This window comes from Callithrix jacchus, chromosome 8, assembly GCF_049354715.1.
Source record: "Callithrix jacchus isolate 240 chromosome 8, calJac240_pri, whole genome shotgun sequence".
In the NCBI taxonomy this organism is placed as follows: domain Eukaryota; kingdom Metazoa; phylum Chordata; class Mammalia; order Primates; family Cebidae; genus Callithrix; species Callithrix jacchus.
The window spans coordinates 50,229,710-50,248,938 of record NC_133509.1 but is presented as its reverse complement, the minus strand read 5'-3'; the positions used below and the strand labels follow the sequence as shown (position 1 = coordinate 50,248,938).

General features: G+C 39.6%; 1 pseudogene; it reads left to right on the top strand.

Moving 5' to 3' along the window:
- Window positions 1-11,135: 11,135 nt before the first annotated feature.
- Window positions 11,136-11,399, top strand: LOC100394523 (ATP synthase F(0) complex subunit f, mitochondrial pseudogene; annotated as a pseudogene).
- Window positions 11,400-19,229: the final 7,830 nt, after the last annotated feature.

Sequence of the window (19,229 nt, the reverse complement as noted above, 5' to 3'; positions counted from 1 at the left end):
ATGAATTTGTTTTAAAGGAAGGTCACATTACAGATATAGAGAAATGAGAACATCAGGATTTATTTTCCCTGTTTTCATTGAGCATGAGCAAAGTAATTGCATTTGAAATTTTCTGAATCTAGTATCTTCCTGAGTTGAAAATTTCTAACTGGTGGAAGTGTTTATGACCATGGTACAATTTTCTACTTTTAAAAAGTAATTCATATACGTTATATTGGTAGGTGTTCTTCATTAATGGGGGAAAAATGGAATTGAGTTTCTAACTGGGTCTTTCAAATGTTCAGGTAGCTGTGTGTATTCTAAAGCGAAAGCTAAGGAACACTTCTTCAAACATTTGAATTCTAAATCATGTCAAGCTGATAAAATATGCTAATATTTCTCATATAAATAAAGTATGACAGTTCTGAGAGAAGCAATCACAATTCTGTAGCATTTCCCACTAAAAGTGTTGTTAGATTTGTTTGTAAGATTTAATTAAGCGTAATCATATCTTGACTAATATTTTTGCCCAGTGAAGAAAATAGTGTGAAGAAAAGGCAATGTAGTTTTGTGGTTAAACATATAGATTTGGAGCCAAAATACTTCGTTCACATCTCACTTAACCAACTGTTCGATGTTGGGCAAGTTAATAATCTTCTCCCGGCCTCTGTTTCTCCTGTCAAATTTTTCAGTGATATCATGTATAAGGCACATAGCACAGCCTAAAGGCAAAGTACTTTATATATGTTATTTATATTGTTAGATGGGTACCTTGGCTCATTGGATAATCTAATGATATTTCTGTAGGTCATTTTGTTGTGCTTTATTTATGAATACATTCATTATAAGTAATTCTTTTCAGGAAGTTTTTATAAAGAAATAGTAGGATAATAATTTCGGCATGTTGCCACATCCCAGTTACTAGTTGAGTGCTTTCCATATTCTGATTTTTAATCCTCATGATAATCTATGAAGCAGATACTATACAGCTGGAGCTGGACACTGTGGCCATATAGCTTTTAAATGGTAGAGCCAGGATCTGAATGGATAAAGGATTTGAACAGGATCTAGCATCAGTGGTCTTCACCACTATATTATGTTGCCTCTCCTCGATATAGCTTCAGTGGTCTCTAAAGATCTAATTTCTGCCGACACAAAAAAAGATAAAGGTAAAATAAAATACAATAGACACCTCAAATCTTCATTGGATGCAACTGAGAACTAAATTGCACATATGTATTAGTTTCTGTATACATGTATGTACAGCCTATGTTAAAATCCCATGCTTCCCTCTGGCCATAGAGACGGCGATTTGATAAGGTTTCACCGACATGAAAAGAGACCGATTCAGTTGGCCACATATGAAAATTAATCTCATTGTCATACACTGTACATACTACCTAGATATCTAAAACAAACTGAAGTCCATCGTGCTGCAAGTGGAGAGAGAACTCTAAAGAGAGGTCCACCAGCTGCTGGGGCAAGGGTCAGAGCAGTAGGACCTTCTAGTGTGTCCCTGGCTCAAGGACTGGTTTTGGAGTTTTTAGAATGTAATTTTAATAATGACCCAAATCGATATGGCTTAGAGAGACTTACTCATCTTAATCAAAACTAAAAGCACACAAGCAAGAAAACAAACCTGACTGGAATTCTCCTATCAGCTCATTAATTGTTTTTCTTCTTTGTAAGCAAGACATGAGAAGTGAAATTAAGTAAGTTTGCTTACTGAGTAAAATCGGAACATTCCTGGCTGCAGTGGTTTTAAACTGTGGCTTCTTGTCTCAAGCTTTTTATCTTTTTTTTATGCTAGATAAAGGAAGACTGAACCTACTATTTCTCAGAGAAATTAAACAATCTCTTATTATATCTGCCAACACTCTGCCTAAGATGTTGTCAAATCTTCAACTTAAAAAAAAAGTTAAGTATCTCTCATATGCTAGGCACTAAGTGATATGGTTTGGCTGTCCCCACCCAAATTTCATCTTGAATTGTAGCTCCTGTAATCCCCATGTGTCAAGGGTGGGACTGGGTGGAGTAAATTGAAACATGGGAGCAGTTTCTCCCATGCTGTGCTACTAATAGTGAGTTAGTTCATGAGATCTCATGGTTTTATAAAGGGCTTCTCCCTTCATTCAGCACTCATTCTCTCTCCTGCTGCCCTGTGAAGAGATGCCTTCTACCATGATTATAAGTTTCTGGAAGTGTCACCAGCCATGCTGAAATGTGAGTCAATCAAACGTTTTTCCTTTATAAATTACCCAGTCTTGGGTATATTAGCAGTGAGAGAACAGACTAACAAATTGGTACTGCCGAAAGTGGGGTGTTGTTATAAGGTTACACAGAAACGTGGAAGGACTTTGGAACTGGGTACCAGGCAGAGGTTGGAACAGTTTGGAGGGCTCAGAAAAAGACGGAAAATTTTGGGAAAGTTTGAAACTTCCTAGGGGCTGGTTGAATGGCTCTGAACAAAATGCTGCTAGTAATATAGACAATGAAATCCAGGATGAGGTGGTCTTAAATGGAGATGAGGAACTTTTTGGGAACTGGAACAAAGGTTCAAAAAGTGCTTAAGCAAAGTGACTGGTGGCTTTTTTCCCCAGCCCTAGAGATCTGTGGAACTTTGAACTTGAGAGAGATGATTTGAATATCTGGTGGAAGAAATTTCTAAGTGGCAAAGCATTCAAGAGGAAGCAGAGCATAAAAGTTTGGAACATTTGTAGCCTGACAATGAGATAGAAAAGAAAAACACATTTTCTAGGGAGATATATAAGCCAGCTGCAGAAATTTGCATAAGTAGTGAGGATCCTGATATTACTGACCAAGGCAATAGGAAAAATGTCTCCAAGACCTGTCAGAGACCTGCATGCCAGATTCTCCCATTACAGGCCCAGAGTCCTAGAAGGGAAAAATGGTTTCCTGAACCAGTCTGTTCTAGCTGCTCCAACCATGGCTAAAAAGGGCCAAGGTAGAGCTCAGGATGTTGCTTCAGAAGGTGCAAGCCCCCAGCCTTGGCAGCTCCTATGTGGTGTTGGACTTGTGGGTGCATAGAAGACAAGAATTAAGGTTTGGTAACCTCTGCTAGATTTCAGAGGCTGTATGGAAATGCCTGGATGTACAGGCAAGAGTTTTTTGCAGGGACAGAGCCCTCATGAAGACCATTTGCTAGAGCAGTGCAGAAGGGAAATGTGGGGTCAGAGCCCCAAACAGAGTCCCCACTGTCGCACTGTCTAGTGCTGTGAGAAGAGGGCCACCATCCTTCAGACCCCAGAATAATGGATCCACCAATAGCTTGCACCATGTACCTGAAAAACCACAGACAATCAATGCCAGCCCATGAAAGCAGCCAGGAGAGGGGTTGTACATTTCAAAGCTATAGGGGCAGAGCTGCTCAAAGCTGTGGGAACCCACTCCTTGCATCAGTGTGACTTGGAAGTGAAACATGGAGTCAAAGGAGATCATTTTGGACTTTTAAGGCTTAATGACTACCCCATTGGATTTCGGACTTGCATGGGGCCTATGGCCCCTTTGTTTTGGCCAATTTCTCCCATTTGGAAAGCATGTAGTCATCCAATGCCTGTACCCCTATTGTATCTAGGAAGTAACTAACTTGCTTTTGATTTTACAGGCTCATAGGCAGAAGGGACTTGCCTTCTCTCAGATGACAATTTGAACTTAAACTTTTGAGTTAATGATGGAATGAGTTAAGACTTTGGAGAATTGTTGGAAAGGGTATGATTGAGTTTTGAAATGTGAGGACATGAGATTTGGGAGGGAGATATGGTTTGGCTGTGTCTCCACCCAAATCTCATCTTGAATTGTAATTCCCATAATCCCCACATGTCAAGGGTGGGACCAGGTGGAGATAAGTGAATAATAAGGCCAGTTTCTCCATGCTGGTCTCATGATGGTGAGTTCTCATGAGATTTGATGGTTTTATAAGGGGCTTCCCCATTCACTTGACACTCATTCTCTCTCCTGCAGCCCTGTGAAGAAGTGACTTCCACCATGACTGTAAGTTTCCTGTGACCTCCTCAGTCATGCAGAACTTTGAGTCAATTAAACGTCTTTCCTTTATAAATTACCTAGATTTAGGTATGTCTTTATTAGTAGCATGAGAAGACACTAATACACTGAGGATACAGAGATTGAGATACAAACCCTGTCCTTGAGGACCTAACAGAGGAAGACAAAAATGGAAACAGATCATTGCAAAGCAGTAGTAGCAATCCTATGTTAGTGACGTATGCAGGATGCTATAAAGATAGGAGGCTCTTGGGAGGCCAAGGTGGGAAGATCATGAGGTCAAGGGATCAAGACCATCCTTGCCATCATGGCGAAACCCCATCTCTACTAAAAATACAAAAATTAGCCAGACTTGGTGGCAGGCACCTGTAGTCCCAGCTACTTTGGAGGCTGAGGCAGGAGAATCACTTGAACCTGAGAGGCAGAGGTTGTAGTAAGCCAAGATCATGCCACTGCATTCCAGCCTGATGATAGAGCGAGACTCCGTCTCAAAAAAAATAATTAATTAATTAATTATAAGAGGTTCACCTCATTTTTACATCCTTGATTGGCATTTGGAGGAAAGTGTATGAAAAGCTTTTCCTCTCATCTTCCTTCCTCCATGAACTTATTCATTTGTTAGGAACCACATGTACCACCCCAGATTCACGTGTTGAAATCCTAACTCTCACTGTGATGGTATTAGGAGGTGGGGCCTTTCAGAAGCAATTAAATTGTCAGAGTGGAGCTCTCATGAATGGGACTTGTGCCTCTCTGATATGGTTTGGATTTGTGTCCTTGCCCAAATACCATTTTGAATTATAATCTCCAGTGTTGGAATAAGGGCCTGGATCATAAGGACACACTTCCCCTTGCTGTCCTCCTGATAGTAAGTTCTCACAAGATATGGTAAACAGTGTGTAGCACCTCCCTTTCTCTCTCTTCTCCTGTTCCAGCCATGTAAGACATGCTTGCTTCCCCTTCACCTTCTGCCATGATTGTAAGTTTCCTAAGGCCTTCCCAACTATGCATCCTGTAACCCTATGAAACTGTGAGCCAACTAAACCTCTTTTACCTATAAATGACCCAGTCTCAGGTATTTCTTGAACTCCCGACCTCAGGTGATCCGCCCACCTTGGCCTCCAAAGTGCTTGGATTACAGGCGTGAGCCACCATGCCCGGCCGTCAGTCTCAGGTATTTCTTTACAGCAGTGCAAGAAGAGACAAATACACCTTGTAAGAAGAAACAGGAGAACTTGCTTTCTCTATTTACACTCTGCCATGTAAGGGGTACAATGAGAAGATGGTGATCTGCAAACCAAGAAGTGGGCCCTAGCCTCACTAGATCTACCAGCACCTTGATTCAGGACTTCCAGCCTCCAGTACTGTGAGAAATAAATATTTGTTGTTTAGGCCCCCCAGTCTAAGGTATAACAGCCTTAGCTGACTAGTACACCATCCATTTCCTCTTGTCCTGTACCTTTAATCTCACTTTCCCCATGACTTTTTTCTCTGTAGCCTTTAAACCAGCATATTTTCTCCTTATCTTAAAAAAAGTTTCTATACCATTCTTCATCACAGTACTAGTCTATCTTGTCCTTCTCCCAACTCCGAACTCTTAAATACTCTATACTTACATCTACTTTTTAAAAATTCTCATTCTTGCCACAGCACATTATACCACTATCCCAAACTCCTCCCGATACAAGTCACCAATGGCATCCTAAGTACCAACACCAAGGATCTACTTCAATTTTTATTCCGGCAGATTTCCCACAGTCTCTGAAACTGTTGACTCCTCCAGAAATCCTTTTGATAAATGAATAAAAAAACTAAAACTAAATAATAAAAAATGTCAGTAACTAGGAGATAACAGAGAAAAGTTAACTAATGGTAGAGGTTTGGGCAAAGAAAAAGGGACACTGTTCAGACTGAAACTTGGAAAATGAGTGGATGCTATCAGAAGGAGCAGGGGCATCTCAGCAGAGCTGACTCCTCCTTAAACTCTTTTCCTCCTTGGCTCTGTTCCCTCTCTAATTAATTTCTCTCTGAAAATGTCTTGAGTGAGAAACCTAAATTCATTTTTGTTTTCCTGCGTGAACTCTTTTCACTCTACCTGCTTTCCTTGGATGATTTTGTCTGTGAGAACTCCAGGTACCATCTGTATATGACAATCATCAGGAGCCTGGCTGGAAACAGATGGCACTCTCAAATGGGGTAATTGAGAAGGTTTTAATAAAGCAACTATTTACTATTTCTAAGGGAAAGCAGAAAGGAATGTTCAGTACCCTAGGTCTTATTGCCATGAGGCCTGAAGGGATAAAGGAAGAAAGCCATTTTTGGAATCTAGAGAATGAATGCCTAATAACGATTACTGGGAAAGAGCTGCACCCTTTGGAAGAGGTATGCAACTAGATTATGGTGATCTGAAAGGGAAGGAGTCATAAAATAAATATCTAAAACTTACTCTCTTTAGGCTCTTTGAACTTTTGCTAGTGCCTCCCATTGCGTACACCCACCTGGAAGCCAACATACAGTAATGAAATCAAGAGATCCCAGGGCGCAGAGAAGACTGGAAAGTGTATGGAGAGGGACAAATGGAAAATATCTAGCCCAGATGCTATATCTCTAGTTTTAACTGCTCTTCTGAGATCTTGACCAGTATTTCCATTTTTATCTCTAATCTATTTGCATCACACATATGGGCCTTATAATTAATTGGCCCACGTCTTCTGTTTTTCTTACAGAATCTTTCTCATTTAGTGATGCAGCTACTTTCTCCCAATCAAAAGACCATGGAATGCCCTTCACTTTCCTTCTCCTGTAGCTCTCCCATTGAGGTCTGGCAAGTATTTTTCATAGAAACATTTTTTTGAATTCTGAGCTCTCCTTGCCAATTCTATTCATCTGATCCATATCCTTATTTCCCTTTCCTAGACTTCTATAATGATTTCCCAACTCAATTCCCTGTAACTGTTCTCACCACTCTTTTAATGCATGTACACTGCTATCAGTTATCTTCCTAAAACACAGATCTAATCATGACATTCCCATTGTGTAAAATCTCTAATAGATCTCTGTTGCCTTGGCATAAAATCTAAACTTCACATATAACCTCCAAGGCACTAACCTATGCCTTTAGCATCAGGCAGTTGCCTATTCAGCAAATATGTCTTGAACACTAACTGTGTGCCTGATAAGAGACTAGATGCTAAGAAACACAAACAAGAGATCATGCACACACTCCAGCCACTAGACTGCAATGAGAGTGATAAATGAATTAAAAAATGAAACTCAAGTGCCAATAACTAGGAGATAATAGAGAAAAGTTAACTAATGCTGAAGGTTTGGGCATAGAATAGGGGACACTGTCGAGACTGAAACTTGGGAAATAAGTAGATGTTATCAGAAGGAGCAGGGGCATCACAACAGAGGAATTCATGTTTCCATGTAAAATAGCATAAAATAAGATGGATTTAGTGAACTAAAAGTGACAGGTTAAAACAATGGCCTTCCTTCTGGGGGGTCACATTCAGCTGGCAATTCAGGGCAACGGACTTTCCATCCCAGAACCATGGCCCAATTATCCGTAACCTTGTTGAGATGACCCCGGTGCTGGTGAATGCTGCTGTGACTTATTCGAAGCCTCAGTTGGCCACATTTGGTACTACACCAAGATTGAGCTGATTCCTCACACCTCTGCTGAGATCCCTAGAGCTATTCAGAAACTAAAAAGAATAGTCAGTAGTGCTCAGACTGGTAGCTTCAAACAACTCACAGTTAAGGAAGCTGTGCTGAATGGTTTGGTGGCCACTAAGGCATTGATGTGGTTTTATGTTGGAGAGATCATAGGCAAGCATGGCATCATTGGCTATAATGTTTGAAGACCAATCTTTAACATCTGATTATATTTTATTTATTATTTGAGTGTTGTTGGGCCATGCTATCTGGATAAAATAAGATTTCACCAAAAACAGGTCTTCAAAAATTGTACATATAAAATTTGTGCTTTCCCAAAATGTAAGTTATAGATCAATTGTTTTTAATTAAAGGGAAATTTGGGGGAGTAATGAAAGAACTCTGTGCCATGATTGAGCTATATATATTTGTAAAGCTTTAACAAACTGGACATTTAAAATATGTACTTTTAAAAATAGTATGTGTATTAACTACAACTCAATATTAAAAAGGATAATCAGGATGTTAAAAAGATTTAGTTTTTCTCAATCCCTGATCAGTTATATGAAATTAAACAGGTAACTTATCTTCTCTAATTTTTCTGATCTGAAGTGATAACACCTTCCTCATAGGACTACAGATGACTTTTTTTAGTGCTTAGCATGTAGAAGATTATTAATCAATGAGCTCTGTCAACTGGTACTTGAATGTATATAGGATTTATCAAGACATACAGAAAGAATCCAAGTCTGAAAAGTATGCAAGGACATCTCAAAACAACCTATGTTTGTATTTTTAGAAAAACCAACTTGGTTTCAGTGTGGAGGACTAGAGTACAGACAGGCTGTCGCAGGAATGTCATTAGGAAACTAACAGAATAAAAAAAGGAAAGAACCAAATAGTGACAGTAGCATATTCCTTGGAGTGACAGAATATGGCAATTGGCTGTGGAGGCAAAGATAAGGGTAGTGCCATTTTCCAAGAAAGTAAGGAGACTTGGATACATAAAGGAGTTCAATTTTGAGAGTTATGTGAGATGCCTGTAGGGTTCATAGATAGATATGCATAGTACACAAGTGGATATATGGCTCTGGATCCCTAAGTTCAGACTAGATTTGCTATTATAGGCCAGTTGCAGTGGCTTACGCCTGTAATCCCAGCACTTTGTGAGGCTGAGACAGGCAGATCACCTGAGGTTGGGAGTTTGAGACAGCCTGACCAATGTGGTGAAACCTGGTCTCGACTAAAAATACAAAATTAGCCAGGCATGGTGGCACACACCTGTAATCCCAGCTACTCAGGAGGCTGAGGCAAGTGAATCGCTTAAACCTGGGAGGGGGAGGTTGCGGTGAGCTGAGATCACACCATTGCACTCCAGCCTGGGCAACAAGAGCAATACTCTGTCTCAAAAAAAAAAAAAAAAAGATTTGTTTTATACACACACACACACACACACACACACACACACACACACATAATTACTATATATCTATAGATAAAATCCCTGTGGTAAATATATATATTTACTACTATATGTATGTCACTGTGGTAGAGATTTGATCCCATTTAATATTAAGATCATTCAACTAATTTTTCTACCTGAGTCCTTTTGACTTCAAATTCTAGATACAGATATATAAATATATAGTAACAACTATATATATTTATTGTATATGTATATTTACTATGTGTATATGTATAGATATATAGTAACAAATCTTTGGTTTTTTAAGACGGAGTCTTACTCTGTCGCCCAGGCTGGAGTGCAGTGGCACGACCTTAGTTCACCATAACCTCTGCCTCCCGGGTTCAAGTGATTCTTCTGCCTCAGCCTCCTGAGTAGCTAGGATTACAGGTGTCCACCACCACACCCAGCTAATTTTTGTATTTTTAGTAGAAACAGGATTCCACTATCTTGGCCAAGCCAGTCGCGAACTCCTGACCTCAGGTGATCCGCCCGCCTCAGCATCCCAAAGTGTTGGAATTATAAGCCTGAGCCAGATTTGTTATTATATGTTGAGTTAACAGAAAGGCAGAAATAAGAGTTACTCTCTAAGAGAGAACCAAACTGAGATTTTGCAGAAATCATTTTGCGGAAATGATGGTATCCAAGAGAGTACAGGTGAATGTAAGCCTGGAGAATTACAAGAATAGTTAAAATCTAATTCAGGTCTTCTGGGTGTATGTTTAAGTCTCCTTGGGGAAGCAAATAGAGGTTTGACTGCAACCATGGAAGTTTACATCTAGTTACTTTGCTGTCTTTAGAGACAAGGGAACGTCTGCATGATACATAAGAAAGAGGCAGCCAGAAAAAAATGTATGTCACTGTGGTAGAGATTTGATCCCATTTAAAATTAAGATCATCCAACTAATTTTTCTACCTGAGTCCTTTTGACTTCAAATTCTAGTATCAAGCATTACATTAGACTGTCTTCTTAGAAGATATTTTTATGTATTGCTGAGATGAAGCCTTGGGAAACACTCGTATCTAATAAGGTGACTAGTTGTAACCTCTAGCTCTGTATGCATGCTTTTGAAAATAGGAGGACATATTAGTCCAGATTCTCTGGGAAGCAGAGGCCAAGACAGGATTTGACAGGCAAGAGATTTATTAGGGTAAAAACCTGCGAGAGAACTAGGGTAGAGAGTGGGAGGAGCCTGGGAGAATTATCTGACTCTTGTGAAGGAGAAAGGGAAGGCAGACAGGTATGGAGGCAGCTGGGCAGGAAGGAGGGAATGAATGAATGAGACTGTAGTGCAGTTCTAAGCAAGACAGGAATTTGAACGGATTATTTGGTGGCGTTTCCTGCTTCTATCATATAGCTGAGATCTTTAGGGTGCTTCTTAGCCCAGAGAAAGTGAATTACAAATACATAGTGACTGGCATAATTATATAATAATATTGAATATAAGTATAAAAGAAAATCACTGGGTACTTTGATGAAACAGGTGTCTATGGTTCATGGTGGGGAAGGCATATGGAGAGATTTTGAATACCTTGCCTTATTGATGCTGTGGATCTTAATTAGATGACACAAGCCCATCTTTGCAGTCCTGACAAACTCAGCATGTCAATCAAAGATCTATAAATCATATGACTGAGGAGAGTTTGCCACATGACCTAAGAACATTATGGGGCCGGGTGCGGTGGCTCATGCCTGTAATCCCAGCACTTTGGGAGGCCGAGACGGGTGGATCACGAGGTGCAGAAATCGAGACCATCCTGGTCAACATGGTGAAACCCCATCTCTACTAAAAATACAAAAAATTAGCTGGGCATGGTGGTGCGTGCCTGTAATCCCAGCTACTCAGGAGGCTGAGGCAGGAGAATTGCCTGAAACCAGGAGGTGGAGGCTGTGGTGAGCCGAGATCGCGCCATTGCACTCCAGCCTGGGTAACAGGAGCAAAACTCCGTCTCAAAAACAAACAAACAAACAAAAATCCAAACATTATGGAGTGGACACCAGGCCTCCAACATGGAGTCAGTAATACCAGCGAAGGACAAGAAACTTCTGGAGGTCAAACGAGGGGAGCTGACAAGCTGGATGTTGACAAGGGACTTCAGCCCTAGTGGCACTGCCGGAGCCTTTTGAAGAGGTAACTACCGGTATTGCAAGTACATCAACGTGAAGAAGGGGAGCATCTCGGGGAGTACCATGGTGCTGGCAAGCTATGTGGTCTTCAGCTACTCCTTTTCCTACAAGGAGCTCAAGCACTAGCGGCTACGCAAGTACCACTGAAGAAGGGCACACACTCTGCACCGCCTACCATGACCTTCTCAGCCCAAGCTCTTCCATAAGGAACACAATCTCCATCATTGCTGAATCCTTTCTTATCCTAATGGGAATTAACCTCCAAATAAAAGATGACTGCTATAAAAAATATATATGTTTTCACTCATTTTACAAAGTAAAGTTGGTTTTTGAAAACTTTTTATTCAAAAATAATTTCGAGCTTACCAAAATGTTACAAAAATCGTATACAATAAAGTGCAAAAATTTATCTATTGTTGACATTTTACTACATTTGATTTATAATTCACTTTTTTAAAAATTTGTAGAGATGGGGTCTCGCTGCTTTGTTGCCAGACACAGGAGTTTCGACTTGCTCCATATCTGACATAGGCCATTTCAGCTGTCCTCACCTGGTGGTCCCTTGCTCCAGGGAGGTCATCACACTGATGCCTAACTTAGGGAATACACCTAATTGGCATAATGCATGACAGTCCACAACTCCTGGACCCAAGAAATCCTCCCACCTCAGCCTCTTGAGTAGCTAGGACTACAGGTGTGCACCAGCATGCCCAGCTCTCTCACTGCTCTTGTTTTTTTTAGCCATTTAGGATAACTTACAAATACATTGTGGATCTTTACCTCTAACCCTTCTGTGTGTATTTCCTAATAATGCTGAGATGATTTACATGATATATATTTGCATTCATTTGCATTCCAATTTTGACAGTTCATTCAATAACATCCTTTATAGCACTTTTTCCTCTTCGGTACAGAATCTAGGCTAGGGTCAGGTATTATATTTCAATGTGTGGCTCTTTAGCTTGCTCTAAACTGGAACATGAAATAATCTTTTGATAAAGTAAATCTAATTTATTAAAGGATGTAAACTTGGAGGTCAGAGACTTTGGCAGCATATATTGCTTATGCACGTGGCCTAGAACAGTGCCTGGTCCATTGTAGCTCTCAGTAAATATCTGATGAATAAGTGAGTTTTTATGAATGTCCATATTTTCTTAAGAGGAGTTGGTATAAGTGAGTTACATTGGTGTTAACCTTTTAAGTAGAATTTCTGTTTAAAAATTCCTATCTATACAAATAATTCAACGTGTTGTTCTTTTTATAACTAGATTTGTGTGCATAGAGCTTAAGTGTTCCTTAAGCCCCCACCTCTGTACTCCCTGCCCACACCATTACCTTAAATCCCTTTCATTCTTGTACCAATTTAAACCTTTTAGTGTTGTTTGAAAGTGAAATGGAAACCCAAGCTCTTCTGGCACAAAAATTGGCATCCAGTGTGACTGTCCTCTGGGCAATGCAAAACATTTGCTTCCTGCATCAAGGGCTGTAATGAATCTGAATGTTCAGATACAACTAGTAGTCATGCTAAAAAAAATAAGTGCATGCTGGCTCCTCTGTCAACATGATGACTGACAGAATATACATGTGGTAGGAGTCTCACCGACATCATTTCAATCATAACTCTGTGAATGGAATGCCCAGAAATACTGTCCATCAGTCACAGAAATCTCCACCTTGCTCCAGAGAGCCCATTACATCATTCCTACATTGTCTGAATTGCAGCTTGTTGATGGAATTGCAGGATGGCCCAGCCTCTTGCTAGCCACACCAATGATCTCATTTCAAGAACTGGTTTGTGAGAGTCTATCTAACTACACAACCTACGACTCTATTCTTAGTATGAAATTAGGGTCAAAATAACCAGTGTTCCTAAGAATACCTTGCTCATAGTGCTGGCTATTCATTACTCCATCAGCCAGGAAAGACACTGGTGTTGAGGCTGAAATACCTATGAAGGAAAATAAGTACGATGGCTTCCAGCATTTTGACAAAACCTCAGATGTATGGCCTTCTTGCCGAGCATCTGTGGTCACATTGTTGGAGCATTTGTTGTATTCTTGTAGCTTGCAGCGCTCTGTAAGTTTGCTGTGGCTGAACCAAGAAAAAAAGCATACATGATTTCTATAGAAATTACAATTCCATGAAAGATTTTGAGGACATGAGGAAGACTGGTACTTTTCAGAGTGCAAAGTGATTTTAGAATGTAAAGAATTTTTGGGGTTGAATTACATAGAAGTTTGTCGCTGACCTATGTTCCTGAACTATGAAACATGAATATGTGGGCTTAAAAATCATTAATTTAGGTAAATAATTAACAAATTAAAAAAAGAATACCTTGCTCAGAGTGTTAAATAGAAAAGAGCTGGACTCAAGGTGTATATATAGTTTGGTTTTATCTATGTATGGAAAAAAATTTTGCAGAAAAAGGATTGGAAGTAATAACATCAATGTGGTTACTATGGTGGCTTCCAAGTGATGGGATGATAGATGATTTGTAGTATCTGATCTTTTGTTGTTGGCTACAAAAACATATTTCTTTGATAATCATAAAAACAGAAATTAAGTAAAAACGAGAGGTGTATTTTTATGGCCTCACATTTAAAAATGAAATCAAAATTAGCATTGTTCTAAGTGAAAAAAAAAACAAAAAAGAAAAATGAAATCTAAAGAAACTGATTAAAATTCCAAGCCATTTTGTACCTCAGTTTTCCCATATGCCAAGTGGGTATGATAATGGCAGTCATAGATTACATGATGGCACTACATTAGATAACTACATAACATACTTTCATTTTCTCAAAAGAAGGGAACCTCTTATTATTATCTATACTTATCTCAGAAGGCATTCTTTCCCTTAACTCTCTATCAGTCATGGAGAGAGAAGGGTTATAAATACTGACTGGCCTCTTGCCTGCTCTTTTGAAAATCTAACCCAGTAAGAAGGCAAAACAGAGTAATTTATATTTTTATTTTATTTATTTTATTTGACACAGGGTCTCACTCTGTCACCCAGACTGCAGTGCAGTGGCGCGATCTTGGCTCACCACAATCTCCACCTCCCAGGCTCAAGCAATTCTCTTGCCTCAGCCTCCGGAGTAGCTGGGATTACAGGCATGTGCCACCACACCTGGCTAATTTTTGTATTTTCAGTAGAAATGGGGTTTCACGTTGGCCAGGCTGGTCTTGAACTCCTGACCTCAAATGATCCACCCGCTTCAGCCTCCCAAAGTGCTAGGATTATAGGCATAAGCCACCCCACCTGGCCAAAATAGAGTAACTTTTTAAATTAGAGACTTAATAGCTAATCTCCATCTGACATGTGCTTCCAACTCTAGCTTATGTTGAAAGAAGTGCTTATTAAGGACAGAGTTGATTCCTTGACTCTCATTCCTCTCCCCACACCCCAAGAGAAACTTCTTTACCAACAAACCTTTCAATTTCTGAATTTACAAATGTGAGAAAACCCTCAGAATATAATATGTATATTTTTGCAGAATGGTCTTTGGGACAAGAGGAGTGACTGACATCTGCAGAAATTACATCTGAGGTTTAGTCCTGTAGGAATAGTAAGAATAGGGTATACAAATTGTCTGCATATTATACACCAGTCCCTGCTGAGTCTGAGAGAAAATGTAAGAGGCTTCAGTTTTCTTCAACAAACATACTCACATATCTCCCTTTACTGTAACACAACATCAAGAGAAATTGTCCCTATAAAAACACTACTTTTTCTTCCTTACCATTGTCAAATGTAGTGTTAGTAAATGCTCACATGCCAATTAATACCCTTTATCATGTGCCAATTGTGTCCTGAGTATGATTCAGAACAGAAGAGGCATACGAGCTCTGACTGATGGGTTTATAAATCTAAAGAATAAATTGGGGGCCTGGGGCGGTGGCTCATGCCTGTCATCACAGCACTTTGGGAGGCTGAGTGGGGCGCATCACTTGAGGCCAGGAGTTCTAGACTAGCCTGGCCAACATGGTTCTGTCTCTCCTAAAAATACAAAAATTAGCCAAGCGTGCTGGCCAGCACCTGTAATCCAAGCTACTCAGAAGGCGGAGGCAGGAGAATTGCTTGAACCTGGCAGGTGGAGGTTGCAGTGAGCCAAGATTGCACCACTGCACTCTAACCTGGGTGATAGAGTAAGACTCTGTTTCAAAAAAAAAAAAAAAGAATAAATTGGGTTTTGTGCTATAAAACATATGGTATTGCCTTCATAAGGTGCATAATTAAATAGCCTGTAAGGATTTGCATTGTTAACCTTAGAAAACACAAATAACTTAAGAAGAACTAAATATAGTAGAGAAACGGTAATAACAATGATGGTTGATGCTTACAGGTCTTACTCTCCTCTTTTAAGAGTTCATGAAAAATGTGATGTTCTAGATTTTGGAATCAGCCCTTGGCCTTTGTGCATACCTGGCTTATAATATTGACTTTGTAAGGGACAGTGCTACTCAAAATGTGGAGAGCAAACTAGCATGGGTCCTCAAACTTTTATTACGTGTCATGATGTAGTTAAGGACAGAAATTGAAAATAAGCCTTTAGAATCTTTTATATTAACTTGTCAAGTAATTGCATGTCTATTGAATCTCATAACAAATTGGGTGCTTACATTTTATATGTCTGTGTCTTTTTAAATTTCATTTTTTGAATAATTCATTTCTTATTTCTTATGTCTGTCCATCCATGACAAATTGGGGAAAAACTAAGACCTCAAACAAAACAGTTTGTTAAACACTGTCCTAGAATGTTGTAAAATAACTGATGAGTTAAATAGAAGCCTCTTCTACACTGTAGAATTCTGTTGAGAAACATTAAATTTACCCTGCCTCCATGGCTCCCTTGTGGAGAATACCTTTTAGTTTATGGTTAGAGGTAGGTGGGTAACAGCTGCCCACTTGGTATGTTTTTTGGGTTGTGAGTAAATACAGAACACCTGTTTATTCATAAGAATCACCTGTTGAAGAGAGAATAAATACATGGATCAGAATCTAGCTCAGGCCTTCAGCATGGAAAGCTGTCAGCCGGAGGCTCTCAGCTCGATGGGCTTCTGGCCCCCTGGATAGATCCACTGTGCTGTTCTATTGGGTGTCTGCCTCTCATTATCTTCAGCACCGCCTGGGTGGTGGTGGGGGTCTCCTAACCAAGCTGGTCCTCGGTAGTATTTTTATCCTAGAAACTGGATTTAACAATAGTACTTGCCTCCTGGGGCTGGACCTGAAAATTAAGGGAAGATATATGTACGTAAGGTGTTTAGCACAATTCCTGCTTTTGATAAGTGCCCTCCAAAACATTAGCTCTTAGTAATACTGAATAACAAAGGCTAGAGAAGATGCCATTATGTGCACATGGGACATAGTTACTGTTTGCAATGGGTTTCAGTGAAATCCTCCATCTACAAGTGATCTTCTGGAATCAGACCAACTGATTTCACAGACCAAGACTTCATTTACCATTGACTTGCATGAAGGGACCAACATTTGGCTTTTGGTTTTCCCTGACCTTTCAGCATAACTACTTCATCATCATGGTGTAGAATGTCCTCCCACCTTAGATTTCCTTTGATTTCCTTAAGTCATTAAACTGAGTAATTGCTGCAGGCCTAAACAATGGAAATATTCTGATCTTTATTGTTTGCTAGGAGCTTGTATTATTTGGGGGTCAGCATAAAATGACTTGTCACTCAAGGATGGCAAGTATAGAGACAAAAACTTTGGTTTCAAGAGAGATCTTACTTAAGGTAGTGGCTCATTGTACAAAGTAAAAAATATAACATCTTTTCTAGTCAAAGTGGCCTAACAATATTTTTCAAAGTGTGTTTAGGCTACATGTCAAAATTGAAGGTCGTTGCCCCTTTAACAGGCATCTGGTGGCCAAAAAAAGCAGCCAGCTATTTCAGGCTGTTTCACAAAATAAATGCTTAACTGAGGATAATTCAACCAAAAAGTTTCTAAATCATTTTTGAGTTACAATACAGTGCAATAGAGAACATGAGGTTTTGTACTCAGAGTAACTTGGGTTTAAATCTTGGTTTTGCAACTTAGTAGTTGGACTCATATAAATCCTTACTCTCTTTGAGCCTCAGTTTTCTAATCTGTGGATCAGGGGCTATAAAATCTACAGCACAGGGTCATTGTGAAGATCAAGATAAGGTATAATGGGATAATGACTGTGCATAACAGGAGCTCAAATATTATTAGCTCCCTTCTTTTTCTTTATCCAGTTAATAAACTTCAATTGTTATTTTTTAAATCCATATGATCACTTTGAGACTCCATCAATAGAATCAGATTTTACAATATATAAAGAAAATATGTCAGTATTTATTTTTAAAAACATGCATTGGATCTGGCAGATTCAGTGGACAACAGTCTATTTGAAAACGTGACTCTTTCCAAGGTCAAACATCCTCAACTCCTTTTACTCTGCCTAGAACTCTTTGCTCCAAACAGAATAACTTTCCCATGCATGTGACTTGGCTCAATCCTACTTTTAGTCTTCTGTGTTAGTACCCTTCTTGAAATAACCTTCAGATGCCTCCCTGCCAAACTCATACTCCTTGAAAGTTGTTCAACATTCATGTCATCCAAAAATTAGCAGAAAGAATTCTGGCTAAGTGATTGAGTCCAGTTCATCCAGGGCTATAGGTTCTTCCAGGGAGTTGTACTGGTCCCCACTTTGATACATTTTCTTGCTGATTTCCTATACCTTTCCTTATTTTTCCATTCTTTCTCCCACTGAGGACATTCAGATTTAGAGATGCTATCAGTTACTAAAGGCTACACGTTTTATGGCTGGTTTTAAACAGGCAGCCAGTTCTTTGGGTTTTTAGTTTGGTGTTTTCATTGCATGATTCTACTATATTTAGTGGGGAAATGGTATTGCTGGCTAAGAAACAGTGGGGAACTTCAGGAATGGAGAGGCAGCTCTAGAAGAAGTAATAGCAGTAGATGAGGGGCATGCGATATGATGGGAGATGGGAGCAAGGTGGAGGAGGCTGAAGGAGGGAGAAAAGATGCCTCAGAGGAAGAATTAGCTTATTCTAGACCTTTCTAGAAAATAAACCTAAACAACAGCTAGAAATTTCTGCTTTGCTTCTATTTTATGCCTAATAAACAACACTACCGTCACCGCCAATGAAAACAGCACTGTAACCGTGCTTTTCTCCCAGCACTAATTCTAAACAATCGACTGGATTTGGGTCAAAATTATAAACTGCCAGCATGTTAAAAATAAAAACAGCAAGACAAACCTGGCATATTTCTGAAGGGTTCGATGGTGAGTGCAGGACAAGAGCCAGAGAGAAGAGCTGCTATAAAAATAACTGATACAGCACACCAGGGCCTGTTGGGGGGTGAGGGGAGGGAATTTAGAGGATGGGGCAATAGGTGCAGCAAACCACCATGGCACATGTTTACCTATGTAACCAACCTGCATGTTCTGCACATGTATCTCATTTTTATTAGAAGAAATAAAAAAATAAAAAAATAACTGGTGCAAGCATCCTTGAACTGATGTTTTCTATAAAAATCTGATGGCTGCGAAGCAAAGAGTGAAGTTGGAAAGGGGAAAGGAATGAGGATCAAGTGGTGTCTGCTTATCGTCAGCTAGCTTTCATGTAAAAGTCATGGCAGGGTCAGCAACAAACTAGCCAGGTGGCAACTCCAGGCCATGCTGCCATAAATAAATAGTTATGTACTAATGTCACACAATCAGAGCTAGATGCAAAGCATATGGGAAGAAAACATTCTGATGTAAATATTCAGGAAAAACTATGGTTGCTAAATTCAGGATCCATTGTTGGTACTGGACTTTGACATGCCTCAAAAAATAAAGTAGTGAAGTTTTTAAAAACCCAGGCTAAAAGAGTCTTTGAAATGCACAATATTCCCTTAAAAAAAAAAAACTTAACCTTTGGCTGAAAAGAGTGTTACTATTGGATGTAGTAATTAAACTTTACTGAAAGTTG